The sequence below is a fragment of the Vulpes vulpes genome, chromosome 4, assembly GCF_048418805.1.
Source record: "Vulpes vulpes isolate BD-2025 chromosome 4, VulVul3, whole genome shotgun sequence".
NCBI classification, from domain to species: Eukaryota; Metazoa; Chordata; class Mammalia; order Carnivora; family Canidae; genus Vulpes; species Vulpes vulpes.
The window spans coordinates 83,233,736-83,247,760 of NC_132783.1; positions in this window are offsets into that span (position 1 = coordinate 83,233,736).

A 14,025-nucleotide genomic window follows, 5' to 3' on the forward strand; every position below is an offset into this window, starting at 1 on the left:
TGTTTTATTTTTTTTTTTAAGCATGAATGCTATTGAAATTTGTCAAAAGTTTTATCTGCATCTACTGAATCATGTGATCATTTTTTATTTCTTCTTCTGGCAATGTGGTAAATTTCACAGATTGAATTTTGATTAAAACAACTTCGTATTCCTGAGATAAATATGACTTGGTTCAGAGAATATTAACCTCTTTTTATTGTTGAATTGGATTTGCTAATATTTTGCAAGGGATTTTGCTTCTGTGATCATGAGAGCCTTATTGGTAGTTTTGTTGTTTTTGGAATCAGAATATTTCTTAAATGAGTAAGGAAGTTTTTCCTCTGTTTTCTAAAAGGATTTGTATAGGATTGGTATTCTTCTGTACATATTTGATAGAATTTGCTTACTGAAAATATCTAGGCCTCAATTTTGCTTTATGGTAATGTTTTTCATTATTAGTTCAATTCCTTTACTTCATATGGAGCTATTCAGGCCATTTATTCTTGGTATGTGTCCAATTCATATAAGTTATCTAATTATTGATATAGACGTTCATTATATTCCATTATTATCCTCTTAATATCTGTAGAAACTGTAGTAATGTCCCCTTTAAAATTCCCAATATTGGTAATTTGTTTTTTTCTCTCTGTTTTTTATCATTCTTGCTAGAGGCTTATCAGTTTTATCAATCTATTCAAGAAACTGGCTTTTGGTTTCATCGAATTTCTCTATAGTTGGTCTATTTTCTATTTCATTTATTTCTGCTCTTTGTTGTGATGTTACCTTCTGCTTTTGATTTAATTCATTCTTCTTTTTCTAACCCTAAAAAACATTTTTATTGAAATATAATACACCATACAACCCAACAACTTAAATGTACAATTTGGTATCTTTTAGTACATTCACAGAATTATATATTATTCATCATCACGCAATTTTAGAACATTTTCATTACCCCCAAAAGAAGTCCTATATACCTTAGCCAACACTTCCTAATTACCCCATCTCCAGGCAAACCCTAATCTTTTCTCTATAGATTTGTCTGTTTTGGACATTTCATATATATGGAATCATATAATATATTGTCTTTAGTGACTGATTTTTCACTTAGTATATGTTGTCAGGGCTCATCCATCTTGTAGCATGTGTCAGTACTTCATTCCCTCTCATTGCTGAGTAATACTTCATTGTATGGCTTTTTTAGTTTCTTAATGTAGAAACTTAGGTTATTAATTTTAGACCTTTCTTTTTCCTAATGTAAGTAGTAAGTACTCCAAACTTTCATGTAAGCACTAATTGTTTCCATGATACTTACTAAAGGTTTTCTCTATTCTGTCTCTAATTAAATATATTTATTTTATGATATTTTTGTTTTTATAATGTCCTTTAATATTCCAAGAAAAAATAATAGGATAAGAAATTTATTTATCTATCAGGCTCAACTGCAATACTCCTTGGAAAAAAATTGAGGAGGAAGTTTTACTTGTGGAATTCTTTTAAAATTCTTTATTTAAATTCATTCAGTTAACATGTACTCTATTATTAATTTCAGGGGTAGAATTTAGTGATTCATCAGTTGCATATAACACTTAGTGCTCATTACATCAAGTGTTCTCCTTAATGCCCATTCCAGTTATCCCTCCCCCACTCACCTTCCCTCCATCAACTCTCATTTTGTTTCCCAGAGTTTAGCATCTCTTATGGTTTGCCTCCCTGTTTTCATCTTACTTTTTTTTGCCTTACTTCCCCTATGTTCATCATTTTGTTTCTTAAATTCCACACGTGAGTCAAATCATATGGTATTTGTCTTTCTCTGAATTTCTTCAAGAAAATACTTCATCACAATTAATTAATTTCTATCAGCTATTCTTCATCAGACTGCTGAGATCAGGGTTTCTCAACTTTGGCACTATTGACACTTGGGGCTAATAATTCTTTTTTTTCTTTTGTCTTTTCTTTCTCTCTCCCTCTCTCTTTCTTACATATACCTGACATAAGATTATATTCATTTCAGATGTATAATGACTCAATATTTATATATATTGTGAATCATCATAATCTTTAACATCCATCATCACACATAGTTACACTTTTTTTCTTATGAGAACTTTTAAGATTTACTCTCTTAGCAACTTCCAAATATACAACACAGTATTATTAACTATAGTTATGATGGTATACATTATATCCTCAGGATTTATTTATTTTATAACTGGAAATTTGTACTTTTTGACTACCCTCACCCATTTCACCCACCCACCTCTTCCCCCTTAACTCTGGCAACCACCAATCTGTTCTCTATGAGTTCAGGACTTTTTGTTGTTTTGCTTTTGTAGAGACCACAGATAAATAATATCATACTATTCATCTTTGTCTGACTTATTTCAGCTAGTATAATATCCTCAAGGTCCATCCATATTGTCACTAGTGGCAAAATTTTCCCCTTTTCCTCTTTTTTTAGGTTGAATAATATTCTGTTGTGTGTACACACATACACACACACACACACACACACACACACCCCACATTTTCTTTATCCATTCATCCACTGATGGACTCTTAGGTTGCTATATAAATAATGCTGCAGTACACATGGGGGTGCCTATATATTTACAAGTTAGTGCTTTTATTTCCTTTTGATAAATACCCAGAAGTGGAATTATTAGATCACATGGTTCTTTTTTAAATTTTTGAGGTACTTCCATACTGTTTTCCATAGTAGCTAGACTATAAATACATTGATTTTAAAACTGTTTTGTATTTTACTATAAACATTAAAAGTTAATTTTCCTGTAAATGCTATTGTATATCACAGCATTCACTGTTTTTCATGTCTATTTCATAATTTCCCTTTTGGCATCTGAAGCTCATTTTCTAGATTTCCTGAGAAGGGATCCTGGGCACATACACATTCCTACATGTTCATAGATTTGTCTGTGTCCTTTATATTTGAAGGTTAGTTGTGTCAGATATAAAATTCTTCATTCACATTTTCTTTCCTTGACTATTTGAAATATATTAATCCATGTTCTTCTGGGATAAAGTGTTGCTGTCAACATCTGATCATGATCTAACTTTCTCTCCCTTATGAGTCATGTGGACTTTTTGCCAAGCTGCTCAAAGAAATTTTTTCCCTCTGTAAAACATGGTAATTTACAAGGATGTTTTGGTGTTGGTCATTTTGACTCACTAATCACAGGTACACAGCGTTTTTTTCATTATATAGTTTTAAATATTTTAAAGAAAGTGTGTCAATTCCAGCCTATTGATAGTGATGCTATTACCTAGGAATGCCTGAGACACGCATCTGGGCCCATATTACTCATGGCAAACTCCAATAGACATTTCGTAGATTGGAACCAATGTTGGTGCTGGACTATTCCTTGTCATTCTTATTATTATTGCAGGGCACACGTAGCAAAAGCCATCAGAGACTTAGAAGAACAAAATTTATTATAGATTCTCGAGGGTTACAGGGCAAGATCATAGATAGAGAAAATGGGCAAGAGCACAGACCTGACCTCTGTCTTTATTAGGATCTGAGGTTGATGTGCCTTAAGTTTCATGGGTTCATTCTCTATTGGCAAACTCAAGCATAAGAGTAGAAATGTGCGAGGATCCCTGGGTGGCTCAGTGGTTTACTGCCTGTCTTTGGCCCAGGGTGTGATCCTGGAGTCCAGGGATGGAGTCCCACATCAGGCTCCTGCATGGAGGCTGCTTCTCCCTCTACCTGTGTCTCTGCCTCTCTTTCTCTCTGTCTCTAATGAATGAATAAATAAACAAAATCTTTTTTTTAAAAGAGTAGAAATGTGCATGAAGGGAAAAGTAGGGACACTCAAGTGGCCAGTTATCTAGGTTACCCAGGAATTTCTAAAAGAGGATCTTCATGGGTTGGGGCAGCCTGGTTCCTTATCCAGTTGTTTCATTTGTAGCTGCTTCATACAGTTGGCAATATCTTTGTTGGAGATGGATGTCTTTGAAATGGACACCTTGGCAATCAAAGGCTTAATGTCAAGCAGTTATATTACAATCAAATCCTTAATGTCACATGCTTACAATACAGAAAGTTTTCTTGAAGCATAATCTGTAAGCATTATTCTCCTCTTTGTTATATATTTAGGGATTCCTATTATCTCTATCTTAGATCTTCTTTGCTTCTTTTCTTTTTTTTTTTTAAGATTTTATTTATTCATGAGAGACACAGAGAGAGAGAGAGGCAGAGACAGAGGCAGAGAGAGAAGCAGGCTCTATGCAGGGAGCCTGATGTGGGACTCGATCCCAGGACTCCAGGATCATGTCTTGGGTCAAAGGCATACACTAAACTGCTGAGGCACCCAGGGATCCCCTTCTTTGCTTATTTTCAATGTAACTTTCTTTTTAATTCTTTTATTTATTTTAAAAATTGTCCTTTAAAAAAATTTTTTTAACTTTATCCTATTATCTGCCAATGCACTTACTTGCTTTCACCTTTTGGTTATTGTGAATAATGCCGCTATGAACTTGGGTATACAAATATCTGAGTCTCCTTTTAATTCTGTGGGGTGTATACCCCCAAAAGGGAATTGCTGGATCACAGGTAATTCTATTTTAGTTTTTTTGAAACTTCTTTTATTGTAGTAAAATTTACAATTTTAACCATTTTAAGTGTATATTAAGTACATTTATTGTTGTGCAACCATCACTATAATCTATCTCCAAAACTTCATCATCTTCCCCTACTGTAACTCTATCCATTAAACAATAACTCCCCATTAACTTCTGGCTGCAGCCCCTGACAACCACTATTCTAGTTTCTAGGTCTATGAATTTGATTATTCTAGATACCTCATATAAGTAGAATCATATCATATTTGTCCTTTTGTATATGACTTATTTCACTTAGCATGTTTACGAGATTCATCCATTTTGTAACATGGGTCAGAATATCCTTCCTATTTAAGCCAAATAACATTCTATTATATGTATATACCACATTTTGTTGATTCATTCATCCGTTGATAGATAATTGGGTTGCATTTACCTTTTGGTTGTGAGCACTGCTGCTTTTATTAAAATGAGTTTACAGATATCTTTTTAAGTCCCAGCTTTCCTTATTTCTGGATATGTACCTAGAAATAGAGTTGCTAAATCATTTGGTAACTCTTAATTTTTTTGAGAAATGACCATACCACTTGCCAGTATCTCCCACCAGCAAAACACAAGAATTCTGATTTCTCCACAGTTTGATCAACACTATTATTACCTTCTATTTTTGTGATAACAATCACTTTAAAAGATTGGAGGTGGATCCCTGGGTGTCTCAGCGGTTTAGCACCTGCCTTCAGCCCAGGGCAAGATCCCAGAGTCCTGGGATCGAGTCCCACATCAGGCTCCCTGTATCGAGCCTGCTTCTCCTTCTGCCTGTGTCTCTGCCTCTCTCTCTCTCTCTCTTTCTCTCTCTCTCTCTCTCATGAATAAATAAAATCTTAAAAAAAAAAAGATGGGAGGTAATGTCTCATTGTGATTTTGAGTTACATTTCTCTAATGATTAATGATGTTGAGTATCTTTTCATGTGGTTACTGACCATTTGTATATTTTTTGGAAGATGTCTATTTAAATCCTTAATCCATTAAAAAAATTTGTTGTTGCTGAATTATAAGGATTTCTGTGCTATCTATTCTATTTTGGTTGTCTATATGTCTGTCTTTTTTTTTTTAATTTATTTTTGATAGTCACACAGAGAGAGAGACAGAGGCAGAGACACAGGCAGAGGGAGAAGCAGGCTCCATGCACCGGGAGCTTGATGTGGGATTCGATCACGGGTCTCCGGGATTGCACCCTGGGCCAAAGGCAGACGCTAAACCACTGCGCCACCCAGGGATCCCTATATGTCTGTCTTTATGCCAGTACCACACTATGTGGATTTCTGTAGCTGTATAGTAGGTTTGAAATCAAGAAGTCTGACACCTCTATTGTAATTCAAGTTTGTTTTGGCTATTTAGGGTCACTTGAATTTCCATCTTAATTTTAAGATGGCTTTTTATTTCTGTAAAAAGAAAAATCACTGAGATTTTAATAGGGAATATATTTTTTCCATCCTCTCACTTTCAACCTGTGCATGTCTTTAGATATAAAGTGAATATCTTTTAGATAGCATACACTGGAGTCATGTGGGGTTTTTAAAAAAGATTTTATTTATTTATTCATGAGAGACATAGAAGCAGAGACATAGGCAGACGGAGAAGCAGGCTTCCTGTGGGGGACTTGTAGTGGGACTCAATCCCAGGACTCTAGGATCACCACCTGATCCAAAGACAGATGCTCAACCACTGATCCACCCAGGTGCCCCTGGAGTCATGTTTTTTTTTTTTTTTTGGAGTCATGTTTTTAATTGATTATATCATTAATGTCTTTTGATGGGAGAGTTTAATTTATTTACATTTAAAGTAAGACTAACAGGGACGGACTTATTCTTGCCATTTTGTTTTATGTTTTACAGCTTTTTTGTCCCTCATTTCCTATATTACTCCCTTCCATTGTGTTTAGTTTTTTGTAATAATGCATTTTGATTCATTTTCATCTTCTTTTGTGTATATTCTGTAAATAGTTTATTTGTGGTTACTATGGAGATTATGCATAATATCCTAAAGTTACAACAATCTAATTCAAATTGATACCAACTTAATTTCAATAACACAAAATTCTACTCCTTTACAACTCCATTTCCCTTTGTTAGTGAAGTCACAAATTATACATTTATATGTTGTATACCCATTAATACAGATTTATTTTTTAGGTATTTGTCTTTTAAATCCTACAGGAAAAGGGGGAGTTACAAATTAAAACTACAGTATTGATTTTTTTGTTATCCATATATTTACCTTTATTACAGATATTTATATTCTCCTATGGCTTTAAGTCAACTTGAAGCATTTCTTGTAGTGTGGGTTTAGTAGTAATAAAATCCCTTAATTTTTAGGGCAGCCTCGGTGGTCAAGCGGTTTAGTGCTGCCTTCATCCTGGGGTGTGATCCTGGAGACCCTGGATCGAGTCCCACATTGGGGTCCCTGCATGGAGCCTGCCTCTCCCTCTGCCTGTGCCTGTGCCTGTGCCTCTCTCTCTGTGTGTCTCTCATGAATAAATAAATAAAATCTTAAAAAAATCCCTTAATTTTTATTTATCAGAGAATCTAATTTTTCCTTAATTTTTTGGTAAGGACATATTTTCTAAAAATGGAATTCTTGATTGACATTTTTTTCTTCATCAGTTTACATGTATTATTCCACTGCCTTCTGGCCTCCTGGGTTTCTCCTTCTGGTATCAGTGGAAAAATCCACTGATAATCTTATTCAAGTTTCCTTGTATATGTCAAGTCAATTTTCTCTTGCTGCTGTCAAGACTCTCACTTTATTTTTGGCTTTCGAGAGTTTTATTAAGCATCTCAGTGTTATTCTCTTTGAGTTTAACCTACTTGGAATTCTTTCCTTTTTTGGGATTTGTACATACATGACTTCAAATTTGGGAAATCATTGACGATTATTTTTTCAAATGCTCTCTCAGCAACTTTCTTCCCAAGGGATTCACATAATGTATATGGGCCTGCTTGATGGTGTCCTATAGTCCCTTTGGCTTTGTACAATTTTTTTCATTCTTTTCCTTTTGCTTCTCAGACTTGATCAATTCAAATGACCTGTCTTCAAGTTTGCTGATTTATTCTTCTACCTATTCAAGTCTGCAGTTTAACTCTTCTAATGAATTTTTCCATTCAAGTTCTTGTATTTTTTCAGCTCCATAATTTTTGCTTGATCCTTTTTATCATTTTTAACCCTTTGTCAATATTTTCATTTTGTTTATAAATTGTTTTCCTGACTTCCTTTAGTTCTTTGTCTCTGTTTTCCATTAGTTCTTTGAGCATATTTAAGACAGGTATTTTAAAGTCTTCATTTAACACATCCAGTGTTTATGTTTCTTCAGGGATGAATGGATCATGTTTTTCTGTTTCTTTGTATGTCTTGTGATCTTTTCTTTGGTTGAAAAATTAGATAATTGTAAAAATAGCCACCCCTCCCAGTTTTGCCAAATGACTCCAAGCTGAGGGACCTTTGGTAATTAGCAGGGCAAGATCTGATCCCTAGGATCAGCCTGGAGTGGTGACTTAAGGGCTTTTCTTGGCATGAATCTTGCCTTGCCAGTGTGCGTGTATGCATGTGTGTGTGCGTGCATGTTTAATCTCCCCATATACATGGCTGCTTTTAAATGTCTTTTTTTTTTAACTATTTTTTATATTATTTATTTATGATAATCATACAGAGAGAGAGAGAGGCAGAGACCAGGCAGAGACACAGGCAGAGGGAGAGGGAGAAGCAGGCTCCATGCACCGGGAGCCCGACGTGGCATTCGATCCCGGGTCTCCAGGATCGCGCCCTGGGCCAAAGGCAGGCGCCAAACCGCTGCGCCACCCAGGGATCCCTGCTTTTAAATGTCTTAATTTCCGTAAGACTCTCATCTCAGCCCATTTGGAGGTCTTATATTGTACTACCTGTAACCTCTTGCCTTATCTATCTGCAGGTGTGTTATCCCCATACAGCTTTAATAAAACAGTGTCTGATGCTTCCTAGGGCTTTTTTTTTTTTTTTTAAGATTTTATTTATTTGTTCATGAGAGACCAAGAGTGAGGCAGAGACACAGAGGGAGAAGCAGGCTCTTCACAGGGAGCCTGATGTGGGACTCGATCCCTGGATCCGGGATCACGCCCTGAGCCAAAGGCAGATACTCAACAACTGAGCCACCCAGGTGTCCCATCCCAGGGCTTTTTCTAGTCATAAGTTTTTCCTTATCTGACCTCTGAATTAGGTGGAACAGACCAGTCCTTCAGGCAACTTCCAAACAGGATAGAATGTTACAAACTAGGTCTGCTCTGTTACCTCTGGTTCAAGAGGGGAAATTGGGAATTGGGCAACTACTTCCTCTCATCTATCCAGCACCATTTTTAGAATAGGACAAGAGTAAGTAAACATACCACAAATTTCCTACCATGCTGAGTGTGGCTTTTTCTTGACTAGGAATTCACTTGGTGACTGTAAACCTTCTACTGTTTTTCAGACCTCTAGACTTCTAGAAAGTTATCTTATCCAGGTTCTAGTTGTTTATTTCCTGTTTCCAAGGGGAAACAGGGCTTGGAGCTTCCTAGTCTGGTATCTTCCTCTAGAAAATACATTGATCTTGATATTCTTGATTCCTTGATATGTTATTTACAAAGCTAATTATTCTAAAGTGTTTTTCCCCATTATCCTAAGACCTACAAAATTTGCTTTCCTTATCCCAAACAAATGCAAAACACACATATTAAACTTTCTTAGTGCTTTTAAAAATTCAGAATTAGGGGTGCCTGGGTGGCTCAGTCAAAAGGCTGCCTTCAGCTCAGGTCATGATCTTGGAGTCCTGGGATCAACCCACATCAAATGTAAAAAGCTCAGCAAGGACCCTGCTTCTTCTCACCCACCCCTGCTCATTCTTTCTCTCAAATAAATAAATAAAATCATTTTAAAAATATGGGATCAAACAGTTTGTATGTTTTAGAGCAATGCCACTTAAGCTAGTTCTAAGATAAGAACTTGTAACATGATGTAAATAACACACTGCTTTTTCATCTTGAAAATCTTGCTATGAAAAAGTCAACTAAACAAAATCATGTACTTATTGATACACGTTTTGATGTAATTTTCTTATCTTGTTGTGTACCAGTAACAAATCCCATGCCAACTCTTCTGCAAACCACACTCCAAGTAGGACTGTTTCAGAGCACTTTTAGTTACCTTAGTTTAACTTTCTATGGGCTACTTTCTCATGTTGCAGAAGAAAAACAGGAATGTGGGAGAGATAACACTGACTATTTTTAATAAGGGGCACTTTTTCCATCTCATAACAAAAGTCTGACAGGTGTTTCATGTCACAGAGCCTTAACTTTGTTGCCTTTTAAATGTAAAGCTAGAACATAACTAAATTAAACTATTATGTAAGTTATTTTATCTTCTTTTAAAAAAAATGTATTCATTTGAGAGAGTGTGTATGCGTGTGTGAGCAGAGGCAGAGGAAGAAGCAGACTCCCTGCTGAGTCAAGAGCTCAATGTGGGACTCCTTCCCAGGACCCAGAGATCATGACCTGAGCCAAAGGCAGATGCTTAACCGTCTGAACCACCCAGGTGCCCCCAAGTTATTTTATCTTCTAAGAGTTAACAACTACAATAAGTTTTATTATTTAGGTATCAAAGGATAAGATTAATGTCTGTTATTAGAAGTTAACCATTATGTAGTTGTTTTGCATAATATAATTTAACTCCTGTTATATTCAAACTTATATAAAACCTACACTGCAGTGGAGTTTACATTTAAAAGAGATATTACAATAATAATTCTGGGTCTCTGTTGCACTTAAAATCAATAAGTGCCTTTTCTAGAAAAGGACTCAAGATACAATTCATCTCCCTAAAATGCCCTGAAATATAAAATTGTGCATCACTCTGTGTTCTATTTGAAGTATTATTCTGAAGTCTTTAAAATGTTTAGCCTAAAACAGATTTGTATTAGAAATAAGCCTATCAGGATATTGAAACAACAAAATAAAATCTAAGGATTTTTTTGTTATTTTAAAACTTTATCTGTCATTATCTTGCTTTGTACAACTAATTTCAACAGAGAAGCACTGCAATGGAAATTCAACAAGACCTCAAAAAGTAGAGTATGGATGACTTCCACTGCTTTTGGCTGTTCCTTTTATTAAAAATCTGCTTTTTACATTTGATAAGACTGCCTTCCTCCTAATGTTTATTTTTTTATAGCTTATCAGTCTTGCTGAATCAAAATGTATATTTAGCTGAATCCTACAGTCACACAGAAAATAAACTTAAAATCCTCAAATAAAAGTTAATAAAGCAGGCAGCCAAGGACATTACAGGTCTACTACAGTTAATTTTGCATAAGTCATCAGTGTTGTGGGATAATATCCAAGAACATTAGAATAGGAATATGAAATTTATTTTATTCCGATCTGATAATTTAACAAATGGTACTCTCTAGTGTTGATAATTCATTCCCTTTTCTCAAAGTCACCCAATATTGTGCCTTCTAAAACCTGTCTTTTACCACAGTAAAATAAGTGCTGCCAAGAGAAGTGATTGCTTCTTATGTTGCTGGCTATCCAGATTAAGATGTCATTTCTCATTCTGTTTTCTCCTAGCAACTTATCTTTTGCAATTCTGTTTATTTTTGAGTGATTTATAGTTATTTTGTGATTGGATATTTGTTATGTTGTATTGTTTTGGTATTACTCTGTAAATTTCTTAATGTGTGCAAGCCAGTCATTCAGTTGTTTAAGCCCATGGGTCCCTGCACATATGTTGTTCATTTTCAGCTATACAGGCTTAAGGGGATACTGGATATGGAATGTACATATAACCAGTTAGCACTTGGTTATATAGAGATATTTAAATTCTTCTCAGCAATAATATCATACTTGTGTGTATGCATATGTATTGGTTTCCATATTTATATATGTGTGTTTACTGCTTACAACTCGTCTCAATCCTCTCACACTGTAATAACCATTTTATCATATTTTCACCAAAGTAAATGGTTAACTTTTTTTTGTTTTTATTTAAATTACAGTTAGTTAACATACAATGTGATATTAGTTTCAGGAGTACAATTGAGTGATTCAACACTTATATAAAATACCTATTGCCCATCGCAACAAGTGCACTCCTTAACCCATCCACTTCCCCCACCTTCCCTCTGGTAACCATCAGTTGTTCTCTATAGTTAAGAGTCTGTTTCTTGGTTTTCCTCTCTTTTATTCCCCTATGATGATTTGTTTTGTTCCTTAAATTCCACATATGAGTGAAATCATATATGGTATTTGTCTTTCTCTGACTTATATCACTTAGTATAATACTCTCTAGCTCCATCCATGTCATTGCAAATGGCAGGATTTCATTCTTTTTATGAATAATATTCCATTATACATATATGCCACATCTTCTTTATCCATTCATCAGTCAACAGACATTTGGGCTCTTCCCATAATTTGGCTATTGTTGATAATGCTACTATAAACATCAAGGTGCATATATCCTTTTGAATTAGTATTTTCGTATCTTTTTTAAGAAGGATTTTATTTATTCATGAGAGAGACACAGAGGCAGAGACATAGGCATTGAGAGAATTAGCTTCCTGCAGGGAACCCAATGTGGGACTCAATCCCAGGACCCCAGGATCACGCCCTGAGCCAAAGGCAGACACTCAACCACTGAGCCACCCAGGTGTCCCAGTATTTTTGTATTCTTTGGGTAAATACCTAGTAGTACAATTGCTGGATCATAGAATATAGTTCTATTTTTAACTTTCTGAGGAACCTCCATACTGTTTTCCAGAGGGGCTGCACTAGTTTGCATTCCTACCAACAATGCAAGAGGTTTTCCTTTCTTCACATCCTTTCCAATACCTATTGTTGTGTTAATTTTAGCCATTCTGACAGGTGCAAGGTTATAAGCTCATTGTTGTTTTGATTTGTATTTCCCTGATTGCTTCTTTCATCACTGTATTTACAATTTAGCTTTCCACAGAATCCTAAAACAATTAAAAAAATAATCCTACTAGGTTATTTCTTAGTTATGGCATTTAATTATCCTGCTGTTTGAGTGTTTTGGTAAATACTTTGTTAACTCCATGTTGGTAAAAATGATGATAATTCCATGCTTAGAGTTAACAAGTGACGAAACCCCTATCTTGAAGGATAGGCACTTAAGGTTGTTAAGGAAAGAGTTTCCACATCTTCCAAGATGGCTCTAGCCCTCATTTATTTTATTATTTATTTATTTTAATTGAAATGTAGTTGATGCACAATCTCACATTAGTTTCAGAAGTACAACATAGTGATCTGACAACTCCACATTATGCTATGCTCACAAGTGTAGCTACCATCTGTCTCCATATAGTGTTAACACAGTACCATTGATTATATTTATGCTGTACCTTTGATCTCTGTGATTACTCATTCCATAACTGGAAGCCTGTACCTCCCTTTTCAGTCATTTTGCCCATGCCCCCACATCTGTCCCTCTAGCAAACATCAGTTCATTTTCTGTATTTATGAGTCTGTTTCTTCTCTTTTTTAGCTTCCACATAGAAGTTGAAATCATATGATATTTGTCTTTCTCTGATTTATTTCACTTGGCATAATACTCTGTAAGTCCATCCATGTTAGTTAACCATAAAAAAGAATGAGATCTTGCCATTTACAATATATATAAAAAAACATCTTTATCCATTCATCTATCTGGACACTTGGGTTGTTTCCGATCTTGGTTATTGTAAATAATGCTGCAATAGACATAGAAGCACAAATCTTTTTGAACCAATGTTTTCAGGGGTGGTGGTAGTAAATACCCAGTAGTAGAATTACTGGATCATATGGTATGACTATTTTTAATTTTTTAAAAAGATTTTACTTATTTAAAAGCGAGAAAGAGACAGAGATAGCAACAAAGATAGCATGAACAAGGAGGAGAGGAAGAGCTAAGCAGGGAGCCTGACATGGGGCTTGATCCCAGGACCCTGGGGTTGTGACCTGAAACAAAGGCAGACACTTAACTGACTGAGCCACCCACAAAACCCTATTTTTAATTTTTTGAGCAACCTCCATACTGTTTCCCACAGTGGCTATACCAGTTTGCATTCCCACCAACAATGCATGAGCATTCTTTTTTCTCTATATCCTCACCTACACTTGTTATTTCTTTTCTTTTTTATTCTAGCCATTCTGACAGATATAGGGTGATATCTTATTGTGGTTTTAATTCACATTTCCCTGATGATGAGTGATGTTAAGCAGCTCTTCATGTGTCTGTTGGCCATCTGTATGACTTCTTTGGAAAAATGTCAATTCAGGTCCTCTACCCATTTTTAAATCACATTGTCTTTTCCGTGTTGAGTTGTATAAGTTCTTAATATATTTTAGATATTAACCCCTTGTTAGATATATGTCTGAAATATAATTTACAAATATGTTC